We start from the raw sequence: 25,015 nt of genomic DNA, 5'->3' as shown, positions 1-25,015 counted from the left end.
CCTTTTCCCCCCGCCTCTCGTCTCAACCGCGTGTCTCCCGGCTTCTCTCTGCTTTTCCTTTTGCGACCCAAACGGTGGGCCTCGGGGAGGTCGGTCGCCTTCTTCCCCCCCTTTTGGTTGCAGTCGACCAGGCCCCTCGTGGACCCCTGTACCCTGCTTGTGCATCACACGCCGTCCCCCGACGCGCGTGGACCCAGGGCCGGAGAGGTGGCGGCCCGCGCGTGGGTCCTGCCCCCGCCCGTCAAAAATCCGCCGGGCCAAAGAGAAGCGGGGAGGTCAGGCAAAAAAGGGGCGAACAGGAAGGTTCCACCGAGATTTGAACTCGGATCGCTGGATTCAGAGTCCAGAGTGCTAACCATTACACCATGGAACCCCGCCTGGCGACGCGTGTCTACACTGTCCATCTGAGATCTCTTCCTTCGTGGGTTTTTTTTTTTTTTTTTTAATTTAAATGAGCGCTGTATAGAATACAGCCGAAAAAGAAACACCACTTTAAACGACTGTCTCTTCTTCCTAAGTGATTTATTTTACATCTACGCGGGCATTTTAGGAGGGCGGGGGATGGAGCGTCCCTGCACTTCCCAGCCTCAAGGCGATGGACCAGCCAAATACCGGAGTGGCAGGTGGGTGGCAGGTGGTGGGAGGGGCCCTCCCGACCGCTTTCACCCCGCCTGACTCCCGGTTTCTTTCCCTCGATGTCGGGGCGGCGCAGGTCCGGAGCGTGTTCTGGGGGTTTTGATCCTGCCTTCATTTCTGACTCGCGCAAAGGCAAACTGCATTTTCATCTCACCGTTCAAAAGGGAGAAAAGAAAATTACAGCATCTCCCTTTTACAGCTTCACTTGCTCATCCAAGTCCCGCAGACGCCTCTAGGGCCATGGGCTTGGAATCGGAAAATCTGTGGTCCCGCTCCAAAATGTCTCCAGCGGCCGACCCGCCTCGTTCCTCCTGACACCGCAGCTCCGGTACTGCTAGAAGCTTCTTTGAGCGCGCTGCTTGGGGACAGAGATAGAAGGATCAGTGCAGGAATATTCAGGGGAAGAGCCCAGCGATGGACTTTTGGGACTTCTCTTTCTCTCCATAGGCTGAATCGGACAAGGCTGAGCTGGGTGACTCTTGCATGTTGTGTTTGTTTTGGTTTGGTTTGTTCTTCCCAGGTCCCAGCTCCCAGGTGGACATTCCAGGGTTCATTGGGAAACAAATAGGTGACCTCGGGTGTCCTCGGCCAAGAGAAGGCATCCTCGTGCTAGGCATTCTCATTAGGTTTTTCCAAAATCTTAACTTCATTGGGACGACATGATTATTTACCGAGGAACTGTAAGAGCAGCACACAACAGAGAGATTGTATGTACAGCACAACCGGAAGAAACATTCGGGTGTCAATCACCGTTCACTCAGTGTGAGTATTATTCATTGACCCTCTGTTCTCACTGTGCTCTGGTGGTCGCCCGAAGGCTGAATTGCTAAGGAATCCCGGATCATTTTTTGTGACTCATCCTTTTGCTGGATCTCCAACCCAGCAAGGTGCCTGTCACAAAACAGAGGCTCAGCAAACACGGTGGAGGGAGGAGAGCCGTGGAACCGGAAGACTTGGGGCAGGTGGCCAAAGTCCACGTGTTTACACACACAACTGCATTCCATGGCCACGAGTCTCCTGGCCTTAGAAGAGGCTCTAATTTAATCTTTGGTCTATCTGAGTAATGAACCAACTCTTCTTCCCCCAGTACAGGTGGCATCCTTTGTATTCCCATGAGCCAGAACCTTATTTCTTAAAGAGTAAGAAAAATGTCCACTGGCTTTAAAAGGATACCAGCACATCAAAAGCCCTGTATTTGACTATAGGCTTTCAGATCCTCTCTGAGGATGGGCAAGGGGGAAGGGGTATGTGATGAAGTCCCAGAACCTAAGTCAGGTTCGGTGGGGTGCAGAGGTTCGGAGCCGACGAACCTCTAAAGAAAGAATAAAGAAAGAATTCTTAAGACGTCGTTGGTGCAAAATGGTGGTTTATTAAAGCACGGGGACAGGACCCGTGGGCAGGAAGAGCTGCTGCCCCGGGGATGTGAGGGTCGGCATGTTATATACCCCACGGTTGGGGGGAGGTGGTGAAGGAATGGGAGATTTCAACAGAGTTCTCACATGTTAGGGAGGGCCTACAAGGTGCTGGGGGGAGGCCTTGCCCTTATGGCCTGATCAATGTTGTCTTTAGGTCAGGCACTAACTAATATCAAGATAGTTGGGAGATTCTTGGTGGGGTGTTATGATCCTGCTGTCATTTACATTCCCTTCTACCTCAGTCTCCTCCAGTTTATGGTGGGAGGGAGACATTAGGGCTTCAGGAACCGAGAGTTATTTGCCTCTGGAAATTTGTGCTATTGATAAGGTAACCTCCCTGTTTAGGTCTCTAGGACATCTTGTAGGGCAAGGGAGATTCCTGTTCTGCAGGATTGCGATCCCTGCACGTTAACTATTTATCGTCTTATGGCAGTCAGGGGTGCCTGAGGAATGCTACACATATGGAGGGGAGCGGGTGAAGAGGGGGTGCAAGGCTCCAGCTTTTGCTTTGTCCTCAGCCAGCCTCCTGCTCCCTCATCAGTATGAATGAGTGCTTTTTCAACCTTAGCACATTTATTCCCTAGGAAAGGACAGTGGGTAAAGACCTGAAAACTGGGGCAGACGGCCATGGGTTGGTTCATTTTGGGGGCGGCGGAATTCAAAGGGCTGCACCTTTCCCTTGGATTCCGGGGGGGGGGGGCGGCGTGTGTGTTCACAGATACTGCATGGTGAATGCAAAAAAGAAAAAAAGAAAAAAGAGGAAGCCCACCCGGGAGCGGTGGGGAGGACAGAGAGATGCCTGGGCTCCACACCCCAGGAACGATCTGTTGTCTGGTAATCTAAGCAAGAATGAATGGTTTGCAGGCACCTGGTAGCAGAGCTGAATCCAGAAAGAGCGAGTCATTGTGGCAGAATCTGGAGTCTACAAATGAGAAAGCTGTTCTTTGTTATGTTTATTCCTTGGCATTTAGCACAAACATCTCTTCAGTCTTCCCGATAGGGGGAAGCAAGAGAAACGTGGTTCTGTATCTGAAAAAAAGGTTATGATGCACGAGGGAAAGCAGGCAATTACACAAAAGTTACCAAAAGTTACAGTAAAGGCCACGTGAGGGCTAGAGCGACAATGGAGCACGCGTGCACAGACCGACAGCGGTACCCAGGGAAGGGCACGGAGCGAGCGAGGACAGCCTGCCGGGGACAGGCCGGCGCGCCGAGGCCTGCTGCACTCTCCCCAGCTCGCCGCTTTTCTCCTTTGCTCGGAGACTGGGATTTTCATTTCCTTCTACACCCTGTGCTCTCGCCGCCTACGCCGCTGGCTCTGCTAACACCATCATTGGGCTCGTATTCAGAGTCGAAGCGCTCTCTGGACGGTAGAAGTCGCGTCGCGTTGGGGCGTCCTGCGTCTAATGCTTGTCACCAAACCTTGCTGCTGTTCCTCTCGATGTCTTCAGAGACGAATTGTAATTCTGGAGGGGGAGATCTAGGGAGGCTTCCGGGGGAAGGCGCTTCCAAGCTGAGACCTAGGGCGCAGGGAAGTGCTCGGAGCAGGAACAGGGGGAGCCCACGCGCGCGCAGGGACGCGGAGGGGCTGGCGCTCTGGTCCGCGGGATGAGGGCGGCGAGGCGAGGCGGTGCGCGCAGTCGCCGGGCTCCGGTCCGCACCAGGAAGGTTCAGAGCGTGAACCCAAAGGCTGCGGGCAGGCCCAGGACGGCGGACTCGGGCGCACCGACCGCTGTTCCTTCGTCGGGCGTTTATGGAGTAATCAGTAAGTGCCGCTGTGTCTGCAGGGCAGAAAGCCCCCGGCACACAGTAGGTGCCGAACAAATAGCGTCTACATTCCATGAGTGTATTGAATGGAGGTCTGACACACGTCGGATCCTTCTGGGGGGCGGAAACACGCGGACGGGGGCGTCGGCAGCACAAGCAGTAGATGCTCGCTACGGTCTTGCCGACTGAACGCCCACCGCGCACTCGGGGCGGTGTGCACGGCCGCGCTCTGCGGCCCCGGGGAAAACGGAGGGTGCAGCGGAGAGGCCGCTGCCTGGACTCGGAGCCTGTGGGTAACTGTCCACACTGCGAGCGAGAAAGGATGCTTTCGCGGAGAGCCGTCAAAAAACGTCTTGGCAGCGGTGGGATTCGAACCCACGCCCCCGAAGAGACTGGAGCCTTAATCCAGCGCCTTAGACCGCTCGGCCACGCTACCGCCCGCCTCTCGCGCGCCGCCCGCGCTTCTCCGACCTGAAGGTCGCGCGTCCCCGGCCCTCCTCGCGTCCCCTCGCAGCTCCCAGCCCCAGCTCGCGCCGGGACCCCGGCCCGCCCTACGCCCCACTCGGCCTCCTGGCGACTCCAGGCTGGTCCTGAACCCGATGCCGCGGGCGGAGCCCCCCCACCCGCTGGGGTACCAGCGCTGCAGCGAGGGTGTGGCTGCAGATGAGCTGGGTCGGCGGCAAGGGAGCCCCCCGACCCCAGGAGCGAGCAAGACCTGCCGTTCGGAGCCGCGAAGGAGGGGCGGAAGCCGGCGAGGAGTCCCGCGGACCGGCCCCTGCGTCCCGCCTCCGGGGAGGTCCCGGTGCTCCGGGTGGGGCGGCGGCGGGACTGCGGTCCAGCCCGGCTCAGGGGCGCGCGCCGCCGCGTCTCCGCGGGAAGGGCGGCGAGGGGTCGGCCGCCCCCAGCCCCAAACTGGGTACCCGGAGCGAGCTGTCCCGAAACCCTGGTTTGCGGAGTTGGAGACCACTAGGTCGCACAGTGGTCTTGGTAGACGGTTTGTGCAAAGCGGCGGGGCAGGTGCCTCCTTAGCGCAGTAGGCAGCGCGTCAGTCTCATAATCTGAAGGTCCTGAGTTCGAACCTCAGAGGGGGCACGTGTTTTGCTTTCAACGTTGACGAATCTTTGTCCTTTAATCTTTTCCTCCGCCCCAAACTGTACTATATATATATATATTATTGGAGGAAATCTCTTGATAAGACTGAAGGGCAATTTGCTGTTGTTCAACTGAACCATGTAATGTTCAGTTACAAAATAGCGATTTTCCACTAAGCATTCAATATTCCAAACTTCTTCCGGTTCTTTCTTATACTAATTGCTGATATGATGAGAAGATTTTCAAAACGCCTTTCAGGTAGGCTTGGCAATTATTTTTGTAACAAATTATTTTTGTAACAAAAACACCAGGGTCAGAAACTTACTGGCTCTGGGGCGCCGAGAGGAGGGGTGGACAGAAGGCTGTTTGGGGATGGGGCGTTGTAGGTTGGGGTGCAACACATTGTTATTATTACGCATTAGTCATCTCTTACCATTCTTCTGAAATTGCTTACCGCCAGATCACCAGTGACATCCTATGTGAAAAAAATTACCCTGCTCAGTCTCCTCACATTGTCCATCTTTTCCTGTGCCTGGCACCGTTTACTGGACTCTAAGTCACCAAAGAGAAACACAGAGTGATGTTCAGAGTCAAAGTAAACACCGGGCTCAGACAAAAGCGAACAGGATGGATATTAAATACCTTGCTCTTAACATCGCAGCTTATGGAGCAAGCATTTACTCAGTACGAATAAGTGTAAGAGAACCGAGTATATGCCAGGCACTAGTCAAAGCTCTGTCCTTCCCTCTGAATCCACCCTCTTACAGCTTTAAATCCGTCTTTGTACACTCTATGCTGTGACGTCAGGGCTGGGGCTCTGCCAGTTATTTTTCCCAAAGCTTTGCCAGGGGACTTGAATGCAATCAGCTGAACCACATGTTGGAATCCTGGGCCCAGGACGTGCTCTGCACCACTGTCCTCCTGTCATACGGCCACTAGGTCAAATCCGTGAGGCCTTCTATGGCGCACTGGCCTACTCTGTGTTCCCATCACGTCTTGGCCCATTCTGTGTGTGAGACCAGCATAGTTTCTCCAAGATCATTTCCGATCATGTCATTTCTCCCTGCTTAAAGTCCCCAATGACTTTGCACTGCTGCAAAGGTGAGGTCCCCACTCCACACACCTGCCACAATAACCTCAGAACCTGTCGGTCTCTGCTAGGCCCCTGCCTTCCTGTCCCCCCTCCCGGCAATCAGCTCTGTCCCCAGCCTTCTGCCTGCTGGCACCTGGGGCCTGCCTTCAGCTCTCTGAAGGTCTGCTCTTCTGGGAGTGCTGGCTTTTCTCCAACTTATTATACCAAGCCTTCAATTCTCAGTTTAAACAAACTTTTTTGGGAGAAGTCTCCTGTCACCCCCTTGAAGGGGTCACCTCCCTTTACACTCCTAGCTTTTGGAGGTTGTGTGTGAGGGTATTGGAAGCACTATTTATAATATGCAATTAAAAAATAATTTTCTACCTCTGTTCTCCCTTTATCCTGATTTAAGTCTATTAACTTTTTCCAATTTAATCTTATTATAGTGAAGTTGTGAAGACCACCTCAAATCTGCCTTTACTGGTGGCATGAATAAATGCATAATTGAAATGAACCACATGACCATCATGGTGTTAAAACAAGGCTGTAAGTTACTTTTCCCCAGTGATCTGGGGGCAGAAGTTGTCTGGAGCCCTATTCAAAGGCGCAACAGATGGAGTTGGGAATAAGGAAAAGGAACACAAACAAAACTTAAAAAGAGAGACCTTAAAACTATTAATAATGAAAGAATAAAAAGAAAGCTTTAGCACTTAAGACACACACTTTTTTTTTCCACACTAGGACATAAAAGGAACAAGCTTTGCTTTGAGGCTTGGGTGATTCAGTTGGTAGTGCATCAGACTTTTAATTTGAGGGTCCAGGGTTCAAGCCCCCACTCAGGAATATTTCCTGGTGTTCAGTGTCTAGGTCTACCTACACCTTTGTCAGGTTATTTCTTTTATGCAGGACAGGGACAGATTACCTAAATTGCAAAACCAACAGAAAACCTGTGGAGTCAAGTATTTCTAGCCCACAAAATGGATAAGTAAGTGAAAAAAGATAGTGGTGAAAAAGTGGGAGCTTTACAGGAAGATGGCCCAAAACTTTGTGAAGAGAACGAACTATGCATGGTCTCAGAGACAAGTAATCTTTGCCTTTGACCTCATTTAACTAAAACAAATTAGGCCAGAGTGAAGTTACTACACCCTCTTTGCACAGGATGTGTTTGGCCATTTCTAGAATCTCCTGGGGTGATTGGCTGCGGAGGCTTTTTTGGATATTCAAGTTTCATAAGGGTGACAAGTATAAAACTTAAGTAGAACTAAAGACTCCCATCTAACCTTGCATTGTACAATACCTTATAAAGGCGTTGTAATCTTATTTAGGAAAATACCATGCTATGACCAGAACTCCGTATTTCCAGGTCTGCCGGGGCCAACCACATGGGCGAACACAACTTTAAATCAACTTGGCCCTGTTTTGGGGGGTGAACGTACCAGCCATTATTGCTTGATATCATAGTCACTGATATTTTATTACTTCCACTTCTCCTATCACAGATGCACTTTTTTTTTTTTTACATTTTTTATTAACATAAAATGTATTATTTGCTTCAGGGGTACAGGTCTGTGGTTCATCAGTCTTACACAGTTCACAGCACTTACCACAGCACAGACCCTCCCCAGCGGCCATCCCCAGCCACCCCACCTTCCCACCTCCCCCCTCCCCTCCAGCAACCCTCAGTTTGTTTTCCGAGATTAAGAGTCTCTTATGGTTTGACTCCCTCTCTGGTTTCATCTTGTTTCATTTTCCCCTCCCTTCCCCTATGATCCTCTGTCTTGTTTCTCAAATTCCTCAAATCAGAGAGATCATATGGTATTTGTCTTTCTCTGATCTACTTATTTCATTTAGCATAATACCCTCTAGTTCCATCCACATTGTTGCAAATGGCAAGATTTTGGTTTTTTGTTGGTTGCATAATATTCCACTGTGTGTGTGCGCGCGCTTGTGTACCACACCTTCTTTGTCCATTCAACAGCCGCACAGATTTGGTTTCCACTGGAGAGTTTATTTTACACAGGTGAGAATATGCTAATATACCACAAATATGGCTGTAATATATCACATTCTGGCTTGGAAAAGCTCCAACAAGGATCAAGCATTCTCTAAGCACCTGCCTGAATAGCCCATCCAGTTCTTTGGCCTCTCCCAAATCTTTGAGTGCATTTCTTAAACTGCAGCAGATGGAGGCTTCTGGAACCAGAGGCTGAGGGTCCAGAAGACACTAAGATGAGCCATGTTATATGCCTTTTCTAGTCTGCATCAGAATGAACTGTTGAGAGAGCTCCCCTGAAATTCAAGTTCTCAGGTCCAGACAGTTTGCAGGAGCTGTCCAAGGACTACCCTCTCCTTCCAGCACTGACTGAATCAGACAGGTGTGGCCTGCAGGGTGAATTTCAGCAGGTGTGTCTCCTGCGGGGACTATGGAAAAAAATCCAGATTTGAGATGTTCGTTGCCTTGAGTAAGAGAGTGGTAAGGAATGTGGTAGAAAAAGATTTAATATTCTAATGAATTCATTGACTTAGTTGAAAAGTGTTCCTTGTCCGATACTGAGCTCGGCACCGGGAATACAGGAGTGGATGAGACAGGCCAGGGATGACTTTCAGGGAATATACAGTCTAAGCAGGTAGATGGGTAATAGACAATACTGGTGTTAAATAAAAGGAGAAGGTAACCTCATATAGTAGTAAGTGCTAAGAAGAAAAAGAGGGGCATCAACGTAGTGGGAGGTTGGTGGCTGAGAGGCAGAACGGAGTATTAATTTCCTAGGGCTGCCTTAACCAGTTGCCACAAATTAAGTGGCTTAAAGCAATAGAAATTAATTTGCTCACAGTTTTGGAGACTAGAAGCCCCCAATCAGGCTATCCACAAGGCTGTGCTGCCTTTGACGGTTCCAGGGAAGAATCCTTGCCTCTTCTCAGCTCTGGTGGCTGCTGGCAATCCTTGGACATGTGTTTTTGTAGCTCACTGACCACTGCAGTACAGACGGGAGACTAGTTAGGACCAGATTAGACGGGAGGCCAGGGCAGGAAGATAGCATGCATCTAAGAAGAGGAAGCCACAACACTTGCTGAGAAAATTCAGTGTCAGGTTTTCATTTATCTGTCCATTCCCCCTCCCCCCAATAAATTAATTTGCATCAATAGGGGAATAACCTCCTAGTAAGGGATAGAAATCAGAGGAACTTGGACAAAAGAGCTTGTTCATTGGAAAGTCATTGCAGGTATAGAAGGAAAAAAGGCTCTCCGTGTGTACGGATCTACCAATCAGGAAGAAGAAGGTTGGTACTTGCCCTTTGACAGCAGAAGGTCAGGCTCAGTGGCCAGGATGACATTTCCCGACGTAGGGCAAAAACAGAACTGCCCCCTCTGAGGCTCGAACTCAGGACCTTCAGATTATGAGACTGACGCGCTGCCTACTGCGCTAAGGAGGCAGGTGAGAAAAGCTTCTAAGCACATGAATTTAACAGTAGATTTTACGTTGCTTCAGCGTGGTTCTGCGCCAGGTTTCTTTCCCCTCGCACTTCAAGAATGAAAGGTTGTGCTGCAACAGCTTCTAAAACCTGAGTCAGAAGGAGAAAGTAGCCGTTGGCGCTCCTGCCTTGGGTCCCTTCCTCTGAGCTACGACCCCGGGGTCGTCCCCAGAAGGACGTTTCCCAATGTCAGTGTGGGAGACCCGCACACTTCCCGCCCCGCGTCCGCGCGCTCTGCACGGAGACCGCCTGCGCACCAGCAGTCCACGCGCTCGCGTGCGACCACCTTGCACAACACGGCCAAGTTCCTCCTGCAGCCTGCGGCCCTCCGTTTCAGGAGACAGCCCCCAGTCCAGGGGCCGCAGGCGTCCGGCCCGGGGACCCGCGGGACTGTGAATGGTCCCCAGGGGGAGGCGTCCAACGCGCACGTCGAGGTGCGCCAGAGCTCGGGCTGGGGTGCGGGACGGGAGGAGGGTCCCCCCGGGTGCCCACCTGCCCGGAGACCCCCTCCTCGGTTCGGAGCTCAGCGCGCAGGGGTGTCACCTCCTGCACGGCCTCGCCCCTCCAGCCAACCCGGGGCTGTCAAGTGCGCCTGCCCTGTGTCGCCCCACTTCTGCACCTGCCATCGCCGGCCCCTCCTGCCTGTCCCGCGAGCCCTGGTCTGTGGTTCGCGGGGGCGCGCGCTCGGAGCTGCGGCCCTCGGTGACTTCGCTGCGCCAAGAACCCAGCGTGGTTCTGCCTGGAGATGATCCGCTGTGCTCTGAGTTCAAGTCGTGCAGCTTAACGAGTTCTGATTGCAACGCGGTAGACCCGCGGTGGGACAGCGGCCTCGGGGGTGGGGCAAGTCTGCACTTCCGCTGCCCGACTTGTTCGTTCCCAAGCTAGTTTCGTTGTTTTCCCTGTGAGCAGCGTGACCGCAGTGTCTAAGGGTTTAGACAGGGAAAATGAGAGCGATTGCCGCAGGATCGCCAGCACGACCCAGACGTCACCGAAAAAGTCGAAGCCACTGTGTTATTTCAAGGCCAGACGGACGACCAGGTACGGAGGGATGTGGATGAGGGGCAGGCACAGTATGCAGAAGAGGGTTTGGGATGTGACCTGGGGGAGAAGGAAGTGTGGACTTGCACAGGGAAACTGAACCTACACGTCCACGACATTCTGAATCAAGGATTTTTTTCTCTCCCCAAATGACACCAACACTCGGTTGAAAATAGCGCTGGTCTAATACTAGAAAACACCCATGCATTATCTTACTGATGGTTCTATTTCCTGATTCGGAGGTTGAGTGGACAAACAACACAGCATTTCCATACCACCTATTGGCCTCTTGCAGGGAGGAGCTGATTCCAGCAGATGACCTGCTCTCTACAATATGACATCAGACGACCTCCTCTCTACAGTATGACGTCAGATGACTGCTCTCTGCAATATGATGTCAGACGACCTCCTCTCTACAGTATGACGTCAGATGACTGCTCTCTGCAATATGACATCAGACGACCTACTCTCTGCAATATGATGTCAGACGACCTCCGCTCTACAGTATGACGTCAGATGACTGCTCTCTACAACATGACGTCAGACAACCTGCTCTCTGCAATATGATGTCAGACGACCTCCTCTCTACAGTATGACGTCAGATGACTGCTCTCTGCAATATGATGTCAACTTGAGTCATGTGTCAAAATACAGCAGCAGCAGCACAACCCCCCCCAGCTCCGACCTACTTTTACTTGGTGCAGAGCACAGAAAACCTTCTTCCTGATCAGTGTGTACACTTAATGAAACTATGAGACACATAAAACAAATGATTGTTGGTATCTTGTTCAAATACAAACGGGAACTTGCTCCAAATTCCATTTAGCCGATAAACTTTTTACCAAAGAAAATGAGAAGATAGTATCTGGTGAATGTCCCATGCATCTTATAGGCAGCGCTGCTAAAAGCAAATGTGGTTTGTTGACTCATGATTGAGGCTGTCATGGTTTATGGAGCTTTATGGTTGCTGCTTACTTTCTTCAAAATGTGCATACGCACTAATGAGATTTCTGACTTTATAGAAATGGAAGGAAATAGCCTTCTTAGGTGTGTGTCTCAATGATAGCTATCATTGTTGTGGGCTGTAGGAAAAAGGTTAAAACACTGGCCTTCTGTAAAATCTTTACTTCCAAAGTACGGGATAAAAAGAATGTCTTTCTTGAATTTGGAAACATTTGGAGAATGAGGATTGTGAAAAAGACCACAGTAAAATGGAAATGTGTATGCTCTTTCTCCAACATTGTTTAATGGTATGTGATGTAGATTGTGACAAAGGCTTACACACACACACACACACACACACGAAAGACTCATTTTTTGGTGGAAATAAGATTGCTTCAGAAAGAAAAAACAATGGTCCCAGGAAAGGACATCCAAGCAGCCAAATGAAACAGGACTTTCTTCATTTCTTTACTAAAAGTGTAACTTATTTAAATCCAGGTTTTATTTCACAAGTTCAAATTCCTGCTGTGCTTTTATCAAGATGAGGAGAACTGGAGAAGGAGCAGGTCTGCAGGCTGAGGAGGAGATCAAGGCCTCTGTGAGCGCGTTGGCGCCTTTTGGCCCTTCAGTGGAGATGGCAGTCCCATCCGCGGCTGTGCTCAGTGGGAAATGGGGTTGGAGGCATAAGTCGTGGGAATCATCAGGGTGTAGACAGACAGTACCTACAGTCACGTGATCAGCGAGCTCGGGCAGGCAGAGGGTGCACGTACAGAATAGACGAGAACTCAGGTCAGAGGCCTGGAGAACTCCAAAATGTAGAGGTTGGGAAGAGAAGGAAATAAAGGAGGAACTTCAACAATGAAGTAGAAAGAAAACAGAGGGTGGGGTGCTCCAGAAGCCAAGTGAAGAATGCGTTTGCATAAAGAGGAAATACGGACTGGGCCGGATGCTCCTGAAGCAGAGCAAACCGAAGACCAAGAATCGCCCACCGCGTTTCTCAAGATGGAGTCTGCTTGGACTCGGCTGGGTTTGTGGAGTGGACGCTGAAGTTTGGTTCAAAGAGAGGAGATACGGGTCAAAGAGAGGAGCACGGTTAGAGGGTTTCTCTACCCACGAGGACACGGAGATTTTGGAGAAAGTGGTGGTGTGTTTGATTGGACCAGAGGTTGGGGGTGGGGCGAAGGACAGGAAGGCTATCCGAGTCAGTAATGCTGGGATGGCCCATGAGATCGCGGTTGCTTAAGGAAAGAGGTAAAGAGCTGAGGAGGAAAGAGATGCATTGAATCATTTGCCAGTGGGCAAGAGAAAAAGAGCTAAAAAGACCAGAAGTGGTCAGTATAAGGTACAATTGAAATGTGCATCTTGGGCTGCTACTGGAAATTTAAAATAAGTGTAAGGTCAATGATTGTGTGTTTTTCAAATCGCAGGTTATGATGCCTTTGTGTGTCAGGAAATCATGTCAATGGATCGGAACTAGAACTTCATTTAGGTGAAGGAGAATTGAGTCCAAAATGTCGGCGTCATTACAAGTAAGTGAGGGTTGTGATGTGAATGGTACTTCTAATTATGGATCCCAGTAGAAAAGTTTGAGATACATCAGGGCAGGAAGGGAAAGGAAATAATCTTTAGAAATGAAAAGCCTAGGGGGGCATGGGGTGGGATGGGCAGAAAGGCTGAGGGAACCCACACCCCGTGTGCACACCTAGACCCCGTTTGCTCAACAAGGTTTGGCAAGTCCGCGGTGTGCCCTGTGCAGCAGCGGGAAAGGAAGACAGTGTGGCAGGATTTTTTCTCACGAGTTTCACATATACCTGGAGAGGGTGGGAAGTACGGGCAGCTCCGGTCCTGACAGAGCGATTCGGGCAAATGTACCGAAACTGGTTTGTAAGCAGGAGGAAACCGCAGTTCTCAGATGAAGGGATGTGTTAAGATTTCCTTCCTTTTGGGCGCCTGGGTGGCTCAGTGGGTAAAGCCGCTGCCTTCGGCTCAGGTCATGATCCCAGGGTCCTGGGATCGAGTCCCGCATCGGGCTCTCTGCTCAGCGGGGAGCCTGCTTCCCCTCTCTCTCTGCCTGCCTCTCTGTCTACTTGTGATCTGTCTGTCAAAGAAAAAAAAAATTCTTAAAAAAAAAAGATTTCTCTCCTTTGGACAAAAAGACTAGCCTAGATTTTCTCCTGAAACATTTTCCTGTTACCATCTTCATATCCTTTTTTCTTTCTCCTCCTTTTTCTTCTCAGTCTCCGCCCCTGTCCTCCTCCCCTGCTGGGACCCCCATTCCGAGCCAATGCTCCAGTGGGTTTAGGAGCTGATTCCCGGCGACATGGCCTCATCAGCTCTGCTGGCTTCCTCTCCTCCGGCTCCGGACCCCATCGTGCTGACCTTGGGGAGTCCCCGTGCCAGCGTGCCGGCTCGGCTGTACCTGCCACACGCTGCCAGTCCTGGGAATCCACGAGTCCAGGGAATTCTCCCTCTTCCGTACTCCCTGGATCTGTCTTCCTTCTCTCGCTGCCAGATTTGTGTCCTCCTGCGCCTCCTCCCCGGGGCTTTCCTCCAGTCTGGTTTCTTGGCTTCTATTCTTGCGCGTCCTGCGCTGTTTCTCCCAGGAGGTGCCCTGCAAGACACCGGTGGGGCCGGGGCGTGGGGACTGAGGTCGGCCTGAGCCCTGTGAGCCGAGCCATGAGTCTTTGAAGAGAGGCAGCCTTCCCCCTTCTGGAACTTCATCAGGCCCGAGAGCTGCCTTTCTGGAATTCATCTGTCCAAGTGGGTCATTATTGCATGATTTGTGTAAAGCTCCCTGCATGCTGGCTGTGGTCGCCCTTGCACGTGCTGGTGTGACAATACTGGCTCCGCTGACCCCCGTGTTCAGAGGGACACTTCTCTGGCTCCGAGAGGCTCTGAGGTCAAGCCCGAAGTCTTGAGCCTTGTCAGGGTAGAGCTCACAGGTGTTCTGACGATCTACCACAATGTAATGAAGATTTCCAGAGCAGAGTGGCTTGCGGTGGGCAGGGTGATGCTCCCCGCAGACACCCACGAATTGCTGGGACCTGTGAATGGCACGGACCCAAAGGAACGTTGCAGACGGGAAGGTTAAGGACTCTGAGACATGGGGATGATCCAAGTCACAGGAGTCCTTGAAAGTGGCGGGGGAAGCAGAGAGCCAGAAAGAGAGGTGACATGTCGGACGGCCACAACTGATGGCTCCCATGAGCATGGCCGCCAGCAGCCTGTGCGAGCCAGACCGGCCACCCGCTTCCAGCCCGCAGGAAACAAAGACCCGGGTTCCGCAAGCTTCCCGGAGAGGAATGCAGCCCGCCATCGCCTGGATTTCAGCACGGGGAGACCACAGCTGACTTCGGAGCTGGGCCCCAGGGTGTCCCCAAGAACTCCAGCCCGCAGGGCTTGATTGTGTCCTGAAGGGCCTGCTCTCGGGACCGGCTGACACTCCTCATCTGCTCATGATGCGCTCGGAGCTCAGCCGAGGCTGCTGCCCAGGGTGCCCGGGCCTCTCCTTGAGGCTTGGTTTTCTTGCAGTCCGGTCACTGAGTTCTCCGAGGGAGCTGTCCAGGAGGGAGCTTTCCAAGACATCGGGTTAGAAGCTGCGAGAGTCCTTATGAACTGTTGCCTGAGGGACAGAGAGAGCACAAGCAGGGGGGACACCAGGGAGAAGCAGGCTCTCCGCAGAGCAGAGAGCCTGAAGCAGGACTCGATTCCAGGCCCCTGGGATCATGACCTGAGCCAAAGGCAGATGCTTAAGGGCTGAGCCCCCCAGGCACCCTGGCAAGAAAGTTTATTGTCTGCAGACCTGAGAGCAGGCAGCTCATAGGACAGAGAGCTGCCCTCCCTGGGGTTTGGGCTGCTTTCTTTCATGAATAGCTGTTCACGAGGGGGCAGAATAGTCATTACCTGAGATGAGGGATTTCTTGAAAACAAGCTCACATGCTTTTCTTCTGGTTATTGCCCCCCCCCCCCATTGGTTAGGGGTTTCTAATCATGGCACCCTAGGGAGGAGATTTTAGTATGTTTAAAAAAAAAAAAAGATTTTTTATTTATTTATTTGACAGACAGAGATCACAAGTAGGCAGAGAGGCAGGCAGAGAGAGAGGAGGAAGCAGGCTCCCTGCTGAGCAGAGAGGTCCATCCCAGAACCCTGGGACCATGACCTGAGCTGAAGGCAGAGGCTTTAACCCACTGAGCCACCAGGCGCCCCGAGATTTTAGTATGTTAATGTAGCACAATCAAGGGAGACGGAACTGCGGCCTACTTTGCTTCGTCAGCCATCCTGGGCCTGTCTGGGTTAATCCAGTCTCTTGCTGCTTTGTTTTGGGGTGCTGCCAGGACCGGCCTCTGACCTCCCCCGCAGCTGGTCGTGGCCTCCTGTTAGAGCCTCACTAACTGTCTTGTCCAGCAGAACTGTCACAGGGTCACTTCAGTGACATTCCATTAGGTGAGCTCAGATCCACTGGGACTGGGCCATAGGGTGTGACGGTCGGGTTAGTCTCCCGGGCTATTACACAACGTAGGTCTCCTTTCTCTCAGCCTGTGCACCTTGGACTCTCTCCTCAGGTCTAGTTGAACCAGTAACTAGTGATTTTCAAGGTTTGGTTTCCCGGGCAACCGGTGTCCTTCCACAGAGGACCTAGAGCTTTCCAAAGTCACTCCATTAACATAACAAAGGCACCCCTGTGGCTCTCCTCACTGAGGAAATTCCAAGGACTGTGGGAGCTCTGCACCAGGAACACCACAAAGACTGAATATATATTTATCATTGTTAAAAATGAAAACCCCAGGCTCCTTATGGTGTCATTTAGGCCAAGTCACCTAACTGGGGCTTAATACCTAACCTGACTACAGTGTTCGCCTCCCCCAGAAATGAAAGTCTTAACAGGTCGGTGTGGAATTTTCTGATCTGTACCAAGGAGATAATCTGTCGCATGCGCCTTCTCCAGCCTCACAAAGGAAGGTGAGGTCATCCACCAGTTAAGACCCTCTGGCCCCTTCTCCTCTGGGAAGGCTGAGTTCTGTGGGGGATGGGCGGGTGTCTCTCAGGCAGGCTATCCTCACTAGTGCCCATCAGGAGATTCTCAATTGATTGGTTTAAGATTCCATTTCTGGGAGAGCCAAAACTGTCCTTAAGTCTTGGTTTGGTGACAAGGGGCTTAGCATAAGTGACTCCATTTTGGGCCTTTTTTTTTTTTTTAAAAAAAACACTATCCTATTGTTGGCATTTAGGTTTTGCCCACGGGGAAGGGTGGTGTAGTCGGTTGGGACTGGAAGAAACTCTTCTTACTCACCTACTATCCTGGGGATTTCTGCATTCTGCCCTGGACCTTTCCCAAAACAGTAAGACTGTATCACATTTTGTAAATGCTGCTATGGAGGAATTGCACTGTGTGAGGACGGTATAATCCAGCACAGATTTGCAATGGGTCTGAACTTCAAGTTTTTTCAGAGACTTCTTACACAAAAACCCGGATGTGAATGTTCTTATCGGATTGGACAAAAGATCTGAAGAGAGATCTCACCAAAGAAGATACAGAGATGGTAAATAGGCATCTGAGAAAGGTTTCAACATCATTAGCCACTAGGGAAAGGCAAATCACAAGCACAAGGACACGCCATTGTCTATCAGAGTGGCTGAAACAGCTCCTGACAGCTGGGTGGGGCTGCGGCTGTGCACGTGGCTGATGGGGTCTGAAGCCCTGCAGGCTCTCTGGAAAGCAGCTGGGCAGTTTCTTTAAAAACCAAACATCCAAGTTCCATACCGCCCAGCAGTCGCACTCCTATTTATTCCAGAGAAACGAAGGCTGGTATTTACAAAAATAAAAGAAAACAAGAAAACCCTGTACACAGTGGTCTACAACAGCTTTATTCACAATAGTAAAACTCTGGAAAGCACCCCGAATGTCTCTCAGTGAGAGGATGTTCACAGTGGTAAATGCATAGCACAGAACAGGACTCAAGAGGAAGGAAGGGAAGCCTGCCCTGGAAAACCTCTCACTACAGTGAGAGCCAAAGCCCACCTCCACATCTCAACAGGGGACAGGCTGGGCGAATCCACTTACACCCCACTCTTGAAACTGCCAAGCTATGGACATGGAAAGCAGATCAAGGTTGCCACATGGGGGAGAGGCGCAGGAGCAAAGTGGACGTGGCTAGGAAAGATCCAATCGGGGATCTGTGATGGTGAAGGATGGGTTTTGTACCTTGACTTTCTCAGAATCAGTATCCTGGAAGTGCTGGTGCTCTGACCTTTGGTAGGATGTCACCACTGGGGACCCCGAGGTAGAGGGGGCCTAGTTGAAATCTCTGTATTATTTATAACTGCATGTGAATCTACAGTTATCTAACAATTAAAGATTTAATTGGTTCAGGAGCTGAAAAGGAGCCATTCCTAAAGGGTCCCTACAAGAGGGGGAGAGAGAGGACAGTCAGAGACAGAGGCCCGAGCGCAGAGAAGAGTGGCAGGAGCCGCCAGAGAAGCACAGGAACTGCTCCGGGAGGGAAGGATGGTCTGTGCTTTGCAGCCTGCACACAATTGACTTGAGGACCACCAAGAATCACGGCATTTGAAGGCTGGGAAGTGGAGGGTCCTCTGCTCCTGGGACTGGAAGCCACACCTCGGCGGACGAGCGACCCGGGAAGGAAAGGAGCGGAGACAAAAGCTCTTCCCGCAACAAGCTTGGTGGTGGGTGGAAGGCGCGTCTGGGCCAGAGTCACGGGGGCGGGACCGGAGGGCTTGTGGTCTGTGTCTGCCGTCCGAAGAGGGACGGTTAGACGTTCCGGACTCCGCAGGCAGGCGGCGGAGGGAGCGCGGTCGCAGGCAGGCAGGACGCGGAGAGAGGGAGCGCTGCCGACTCCCGGGATGCGGATGCGGATGCGGATGGGGAGCGCTGCTCCTTCCAGGACAAGGAAGGCGAGACTGGGATGTGCGCAGAGCCGGAGAATGCGGACGCGGGCGGCCGGGCCGTGTCCGGTCCCCTGCGGCCGGCCCGCGCGGTTCAGCTCCGGCGGCTCCGCGGCGCGGGCCCCCGCCCTGCCGTCCCCCTCGCGGGCGCCTGCCCCGCCGCGGCTCCCCGGAGCGCCGGTCCCGCGCGCAGGGGCCTGGGGACGGGGGTGGGGTCGGGACGCCTGTGCGGCTCCCGGCGGCTGGGAAGGCTCGGTGCGAGCGACACCGGCGGGGCCGCGCGGAGGAGCCCTGCCCCGGGGCCACCCTCGTGCCGCACAGTCTTCCCTGTTTGGGAAAAAGGCCGCGCTGTCTCTCGGGTCAAGGAATGTTTTCATATTTGTAGGCAGATCCAGTGTTTTCACGGCTCCGGGCTCCAAAAGACGGCGCCCGCCTGCCGAAACCCGGGATCGAACCAGGGACCTTTAGATCTTCAGTCTAACGCTCTCCCAACTGAGCTATTTCGGCTCCGCCCCCGGCCCCGCACTAACGCGGATGACTTGGTCGCGGGATCGTTCCCCGCACGGCGCGACGAGCACTCGCAGGCAGCCCAGGGTCAGTCGGGCGGCCTTTCCGCCTTGGGACGCGCCATCCACGACAAACAGGAGGACCGCGCGCCTCCGCGCCGTGAGGCCGCTCCGGGACCTGTCACCGCCGCTGGTCCCCCCGGCAGGGTGGGTGCAGCCCGGCGGGCGCTGGCGGGCGCTGGGGCGGGCCAGGTGCGTCCAGCCCATAGTCTGCTTCAGAGCGCCGTCTCTCGACTTCCCTGGTGGTCTAGTGGTTAGGATTCGGCGCTCTCACCGCCGCGGCCCGGGTTCGATTCCCGGTCAGGGAAAGGTCGTTTTTGGTTTTTGTTTTTTTTTCCTCTTTTTCCCCCTTCGCCGCCAGGCCCGGACGGAGGATCCTGTAAAGACTCGGCCTTCAATTCTGGAAGAGTTAACTCCTCATTTTCACCCGAGGTGCCTTTTGCTTAGAAATTCTCCAGCAGTATTGATATTCCAAGTATAAACGACCGGCAACGGAGTTACAGAGCACGCCCCCCCCGCCCCCAGGTGGACCCGAGGGCGCCTGTCGGGCCATCTCAGGTCGGTTGATGGCTCCCCGGGGAATTTCGGACCGAAGCGGCCACCCGCAGGGTCGTTCCTCACCTGGCGAGCACCCACAGGGCGGTTAGGAGAGGAGGGGCCAGGAAGTCACGTGGCGGCGGCAGCAGGTGCGCGCGGGGTCGCCCCGCAGCACCCCCCGCCCCCACCCCCGTCCCAGCCCCGCGGGGTCCCAGCCCAGTCCCGGCTGCCGGTGGCTGTAGCTGTCGGATCAGGGGTCCGGGGCGGGGAACTGCCGGGGGACCCCCGGACGCTGGCTCGCGCGGCTCCAGCATCCCGGACCGCGCACCCGCGAGCGCAGATTGTCACCGGCCGACTCTGTCCAGGCTCCGGGTCCCTGTGCTGCCTGGGTCCCGGCTGAGCGCCCTGGCCCGAGTCTTTGAGACTTGGTCCGTCTAAGCAGGGGTCACATTGTATTGCGTATTTCCTTCTCATTTCTCGTAGAAGTTCCAAGCACGCCTGACCTCTGCAACCCGCCACACAAACACTGTGGTGCCTCTCATTGCGCTTCACCAGCAGACGGGGACGTGGTTTTTGTACTTGACCGTATTAAACGAAGCGGCAGTCTCCTGGTTAATTGCACATGCCCTGCCTTCCCCGCCTCCCCACCGCTCCCAGATAAAATTCCTGATTTCTGAAACCTCTGAGCTGGGGCACTCCTTTGTCATCTGGTCAGTCCTCTCCTCCAGTTAGTAACTTTGACACACGTGTAAGATTAAGTTGTCTAAGAAATTTGCCTACTGCGGACCTGGACACTAGCTTGGCACTGAGTGTATGTAGGAAACCAAGTCCACAAGGAGCAGTCTGGTGGGCGAACAGGGCCAGGACCCACTGGGCTAAGATACAGCTTAGGGACATTTCTTTCTCTGTGGCAAAAGATACCAGCTTATTAGAGAAGGAGAAAAATCATACAGCTTACAAAGAAGAGTCCTTTGTCTCTCATCTGATGAGCTTTTTGTGGAGGAGTTACCAAAAAGAAAAAAAAAAAGCATTAAGCACACTCAGGGGTCCCATCCAGACTGCTCCCTAAAAAGAGATGTAAAAAGAAATGAAGCAAAGGACTGTTGTCAATACAGAGAAGACAGAATATGGCGGCGCTCAGGAAGCAGTTGCCATCAGGCCTGGAGCACTGCTTTCCAGTGAGAGGTTAGGCAGAAAGGCACAGAATAGCTTCAGTCTATAGGGCAAGCTGACAGACTATACTGTCTGTAGCTGGCCCTGGGTCAGTCTTGCTGAATGAGTGCGTGGGCTGCTGATACAATCACTTTCTCTCAACTTATGTCCTCATCGTTCTGTACGTTTCCCCCTGAGTTCATCGGGCAGGAATGCAAACACAAGAAAGAGAAATCTGGTTCCTGGACTGATGTCTTGAGGGACCACTGACTCAACACCCAGCAGGAGGGTACTCTTGCTCTGTGTCTCTAAGCCTAAAATGGTCACCAAGTGCCTGATCTGTACCAAGCTCTGGCTATCTTGCTCTCAGAGATCCAGAACCCCTGGGAACACGCAGTCCCGACAGCGGAGAGGAGTCTGCTGCTGGGGTGAGGGACTGAGGGAGAACCAGACAGAGCCCAGGCGAGGACAGCAGACACCGCAGGCGAGGAAGGAGGCTCCACCTGGGGATACATGGTGGAACAGGTAACAGTGAGGCTTTGACAAGGAAATAGGGAAAGGGCTGACAGTGTTGCTTTTGCTTTCTTCATAGAAGATTGTCTCTCCCTAGGAAAGAACATCTGGGAATTGCTACAGTGTCGCAACTAAAGATGACGAGACACCCGTGAATCACTTTGTAACCTTTCACATTACTTATGTATCTATTTGTTTTTTTGTAGCAACACGATCACCTGATTGAGTATTCATCCCCCTCCCACCTGCTTCCCAAGGAAATCCTCTCACTCCAGTCACTGGCTGCTGCACAGGCCACCTTCTCCCCACTAAAAGGAGGGTGGAAGATGGACAAACATGAACCAGTCCCTCACAGAGTGTGGGGCTCTCGTTGGGCTCTGAGTTGTGATCCCGGGGTTGTTTAAAAAATGGAATGGGAAGAGAGAACGCCACAAGCAGGAGGTGAACCGGTCCAATGCCACCGACTCTACACGCACAAATGGTTAAAATGCTAAATTGTAGGTAATGTTTATTTTTAAGCACAATTTAACACAACAAGAGGCCCTGTCCTGGGCTGGGAGTAAGGGAGTTCCTGGCCCCGGTGGGAGACAGTCCCGCCATCCGCAGGGTGCAAAGCCAGGGTTCGGCCATCCGCAGACGGAGGAACGCGGCGACCGGGGTGCAGGCGCCACGGGCCTGCTGGAGCTCCGCCAGCAGCGCGTCAGGCCGACACTTCCAAGGGGCGTCTCTGCACCCCACGCCGGGCTGTCTGGTCCCATCTGGGTCTCTGCACGTCTCCCGAAGACCGCACTCCAGGAAAGCCCCGCGACCCAACCCAGGCCTCCGCCGCGGTCGGAAGTGGGCGGAGCCCCCGGGCGCTCCGGGCTGCGCGGGAGGAGCTCCGGCCCGACCCCATCTCAGCCGTCCGCGCCGCTTTAGACGAGGGGGAGGCCTGCGAAGGCCGAACGGGGAGAGCTTTGCGGGAGCGGACCGTGAGGAGCGGGGCGGGGCGGCGGCCCCGAGGACACCCCGCTTGCGGCGTCCGGAACCCCGAGGGCGCGGCCCGGGGCTGCGGTAGCCGTTACCGCGCAGAGCCCCCCAGCAGCAGTTCGGGGGCCTGTGGGGAAGGCCGGTCGTCACCGTAATGCCCGCTCGCTCCACGCCCTGAACTGCGGACGGTGAAGCGCCGAGCAGAGACGGCGGCCGCTAACGCGACCGCGACCGCGACCTTAGTTCTGACGTAAAACGCGCACCGCGCCTGCACGCGTCCGAGCATCCGCGACCGGTCCCGGCGTCCGGCCGGGGGAGCCCCGCGCCTGCGCACATGAGACGCGGCGCGCGCGCGGCCGGCGGCCTGCGCAGTGACGACAGAAAGGACCGCGCGCGGCCGCCCGGCGGCTCGAGTGGGCGGGGCTCCCGGCGCGCAGTGACGGAAGCCGGCCGGGGTCCGGAAGCGGGGTTCCGGCGGGGCGCTGTTCCCGTCTCTAGGGGGCCGAGAGAGAAGCGCTGCGCCGGAAGTGGTAGCGTGGCCGAGCGGTCTAAGGCGCTGGATTAAGGCTCCAGTCTCTTCGGGGGCGTGGGTTCGAATCCCACCGCTGCCAAGGCTTTTTTCCTTTGCGCCCAGGACGGCCGCGTGCTCCGGTCAGTTGTCCGGCTGGGACCGCTGTTTGCGCAGAGGCCGGAGGGCCGCCCTGCAACGTTCAGCTTCAGGGACAGGCCAGTGCGGGGCCGGGAAGTGCTGGCCCAGAAGTGCTTTCGTGCACGAGGTCCTGCCCGTCGGGGGCGGCCGTCCTCTCCGCGCTCGGACCGAGCCGCCCGCGCCCGCGACGTCGCTCATCTTCCTGCAGCCGCCGCCTCACTTGCAGATGGGAAAGCGCCGGTGCTGGGCCATGACCGCGGACCGCCCCCAGCGCCGGGTCCCCCCAGCCTCGGTGTCGTCCGGCCTCGGCCCCCCCCAGCGTCCGGTGCCCTCCAGCGCCTCCGTCTGTCGCCGGTTCTCGCGCCCTGTCGTGCTTTCTGCTTCCGCTCACCTGCTGCGGCGTCCCTGCGACCGTCGTGCGCGGCTCCCTGCCCGAGCAGACCTGTGCGCGCGGCGTCTCTTTCTCATCTTCCAGTCCTTAGCGTGAAGCTCGGAGTCCCGTGCGGTTCACGAGCATTAGGTAAGTTATTGTGCAAATACGCTATAATTTCTGCCAAAAAAGATCGTTCTCTGTGTGTGGACCTCGAAGTCCAGATTTAAGAGGATGGAGACGTTGGAGAAGAGCACAGGCCGCCCGCTGGCTAGAAGGCGGCCCGTGTGGTTACTGATGGGGTTCTAGCACCTAGGTTCGGTTCGGTGGGCTGAGGTCCGGAGCCCATGACCAAGGAAGAATTCTTGAGACATCTTTGGTGCAAAATGGTGGTTTATTAAAGCACGGGGACAGGACCCGTGGGCAGGAAGAGCTGCTGCCCCGGCATGTGAGGAGTGGCTGGTTATATACACAGGAGTTGGGTAGGTGAGGACAAAGGGGTGTTCAGAAGGGCTATTGGGGTAAAGAAGACTGTCAGGATATGGAAGGCCTGGTTACGATCAAGCCAAGGCCACTTTCCCTCTAATGAGGCACTAACATAAAGACAATTGGGAGTCTCCTGGTGGAATGTTACATTCCTGCTATCAAGCGTCCTTGTTAGTGAGATTTAGGTTTAGAAAAAATTTAACTTTATTTACTTTTCCTTCTACCTCAGCCTCCTCTAGTTTTTTTTATGGAGGGGAGGGTGACGTCAGGGCTTGAGGAACTGAGTTATGTGCCTCTGGAAATTGAGCTATTGATAAGGTAACTTCTTTGTTGTAAATCTCAAGGACATTTGTTAAACAAGGGAGACTCCTGCCTTGCAGGATTGTGATCTCTGCAAGTTAACTATTTGTTTTTCTTTTAGGGCAGCCAGGGGTGCCTGAGGATGTCACACACATTATGGAGGGGAGCAGGTGGAGAGGGGTGCAAGGTGCCAGCTCTTGCTTGGTCCGCAGCCAGCCTCCTGCTCCCTCATCAGTTACTGGTGGTGGGATGGCGGCAGGTGTTCACCGAGTCCGTTTCTGCGTGCATGGTGGGGATCCTTATCATTTCACTCACCAAAACCAATTCTCTGATTCTCTGCAGACACCAACAAATCACACAAAACTGTACACCACTTTATTTATTTTTTTTTTTAAAGATTTTTACTTCTTAAGTAATCTCTACACCCAAGGTGGGGCTCAAACTTATAACCCAGGATGAAGAGGCACAGGCTGTAGGACTGAACCAGCCGGACACCCCAAGTGCAGCCCACGTTAGATGGCATTTACAAGTCCCAGATTTCCCTTACTTCTGACTGAGCAGCTATAAATCCGGGGTTCCAAAGACCCCCTCCTCGCGTTGGATAAGAGGCCCAGGGCAGCTAGGCAGGGGTTGGGGGTTCCGGAGCTTCCATGCCCGCCACAGCTGGGCTGCCTTCCCAGCAGCACCATGCCTTCAACATTTCTGAGGCTCTCCTAATTCTGTCACTTAGGTTATTATTATTATTATTTTTAATGGACGGTTTTATCGTGTAGGCATGACAGGTTGTAATCTCCTCTCCCCTCCTGGGAAGGTTGAGGAAGGAGGTGGTGGCTGGAGGTTCTAGGCTTCTAACTATGGCTTGGTCTTTCAGCTACTAGACTCATTCTGAAAGTGTCTAGGAATCTACCCTGCATGGCCTTGTTAGAATAAAAGATGCTGCTGGCACACAGGAAATTCCAAGAGACATAGAAGCTATGTCAGCAACTGGAGACAAAGACCAAATTTATCTTTCTTATTATTCCACAGAGTCCGGAACTGTCCTTTGTCCTGGGCTGTCTTCCAAAGATAACGCATATAAAGAACAGCCTTGGAAGACAGAGATGGTGTCACGTCTGGTGCGAAGGACTGGGGTTC

At 53.6% G+C, this 25,015-nt stretch overlaps 7 non-coding genes across 7 annotated transcripts; 3 read left to right on the top strand and 4 right to left on the bottom strand.

Annotated features, from left to right (window-relative positions):
- Positions 1 to 301: 301 nt before the first annotated feature.
- Positions 302 to 373, bottom strand: TRNAQ-CUG. Its single transcript has one exon. It is a non-coding gene; the product is annotated as a tRNA-Gln (tRNA).
- A 3,799-nt stretch (positions 374 to 4,172) lies between these two features.
- On the bottom strand, positions 4,173 to 4,254 carry TRNAL-AAG. The gene has a single exon. It is a non-coding gene; the product is annotated as a tRNA-Leu (tRNA).
- Positions 4,255 to 4,837: 583 nt separating this feature from the next.
- TRNAM-CAU lies at positions 4,838 to 4,910 on the top strand. Its single transcript has one exon. It is a non-coding gene; the product is annotated as a tRNA-Met (tRNA).
- A 4,433-nt stretch (positions 4,911 to 9,343) lies between these two features.
- TRNAM-CAU lies at positions 9,344 to 9,416 on the bottom strand. Its single transcript has one exon. It is a non-coding gene; the product is annotated as a tRNA-Met (tRNA).
- Positions 9,417 to 18,773: 9,357 nt separating this feature from the next.
- Positions 18,774 to 18,846, bottom strand: TRNAF-GAA. Its single transcript has one exon. It is a non-coding gene; the product is annotated as a tRNA-Phe (tRNA).
- A 295-nt stretch (positions 18,847 to 19,141) lies between these two features.
- TRNAE-CUC lies at positions 19,142 to 19,213 on the top strand. Its single transcript has one exon. It is a non-coding gene; the product is annotated as a tRNA-Glu (tRNA).
- A 3,392-nt stretch (positions 19,214 to 22,605) lies between these two features.
- On the top strand, positions 22,606 to 22,687 carry TRNAL-AAG. The gene has a single exon. It is a non-coding gene; the product is annotated as a tRNA-Leu (tRNA).
- Positions 22,688 to 25,015: the final 2,328 nt, after the last annotated feature.

The sequence above is a fragment of the Mustela putorius genome, unplaced genomic scaffold (genome assembly GCF_011764305.1).
Source record: "Mustela putorius furo isolate JIRA1106 unplaced genomic scaffold, ASM1176430v1.1 tig00537295_pilon_pilon_pilon, whole genome shotgun sequence".
Lineage (NCBI taxonomy): Eukaryota > Metazoa > Chordata > Mammalia > Carnivora > Mustelidae > Mustela > Mustela putorius.
The sequence above is the reverse complement of the archived record's forward strand: the minus strand, read 5'-3'. Positions and strand labels throughout refer to the sequence as shown.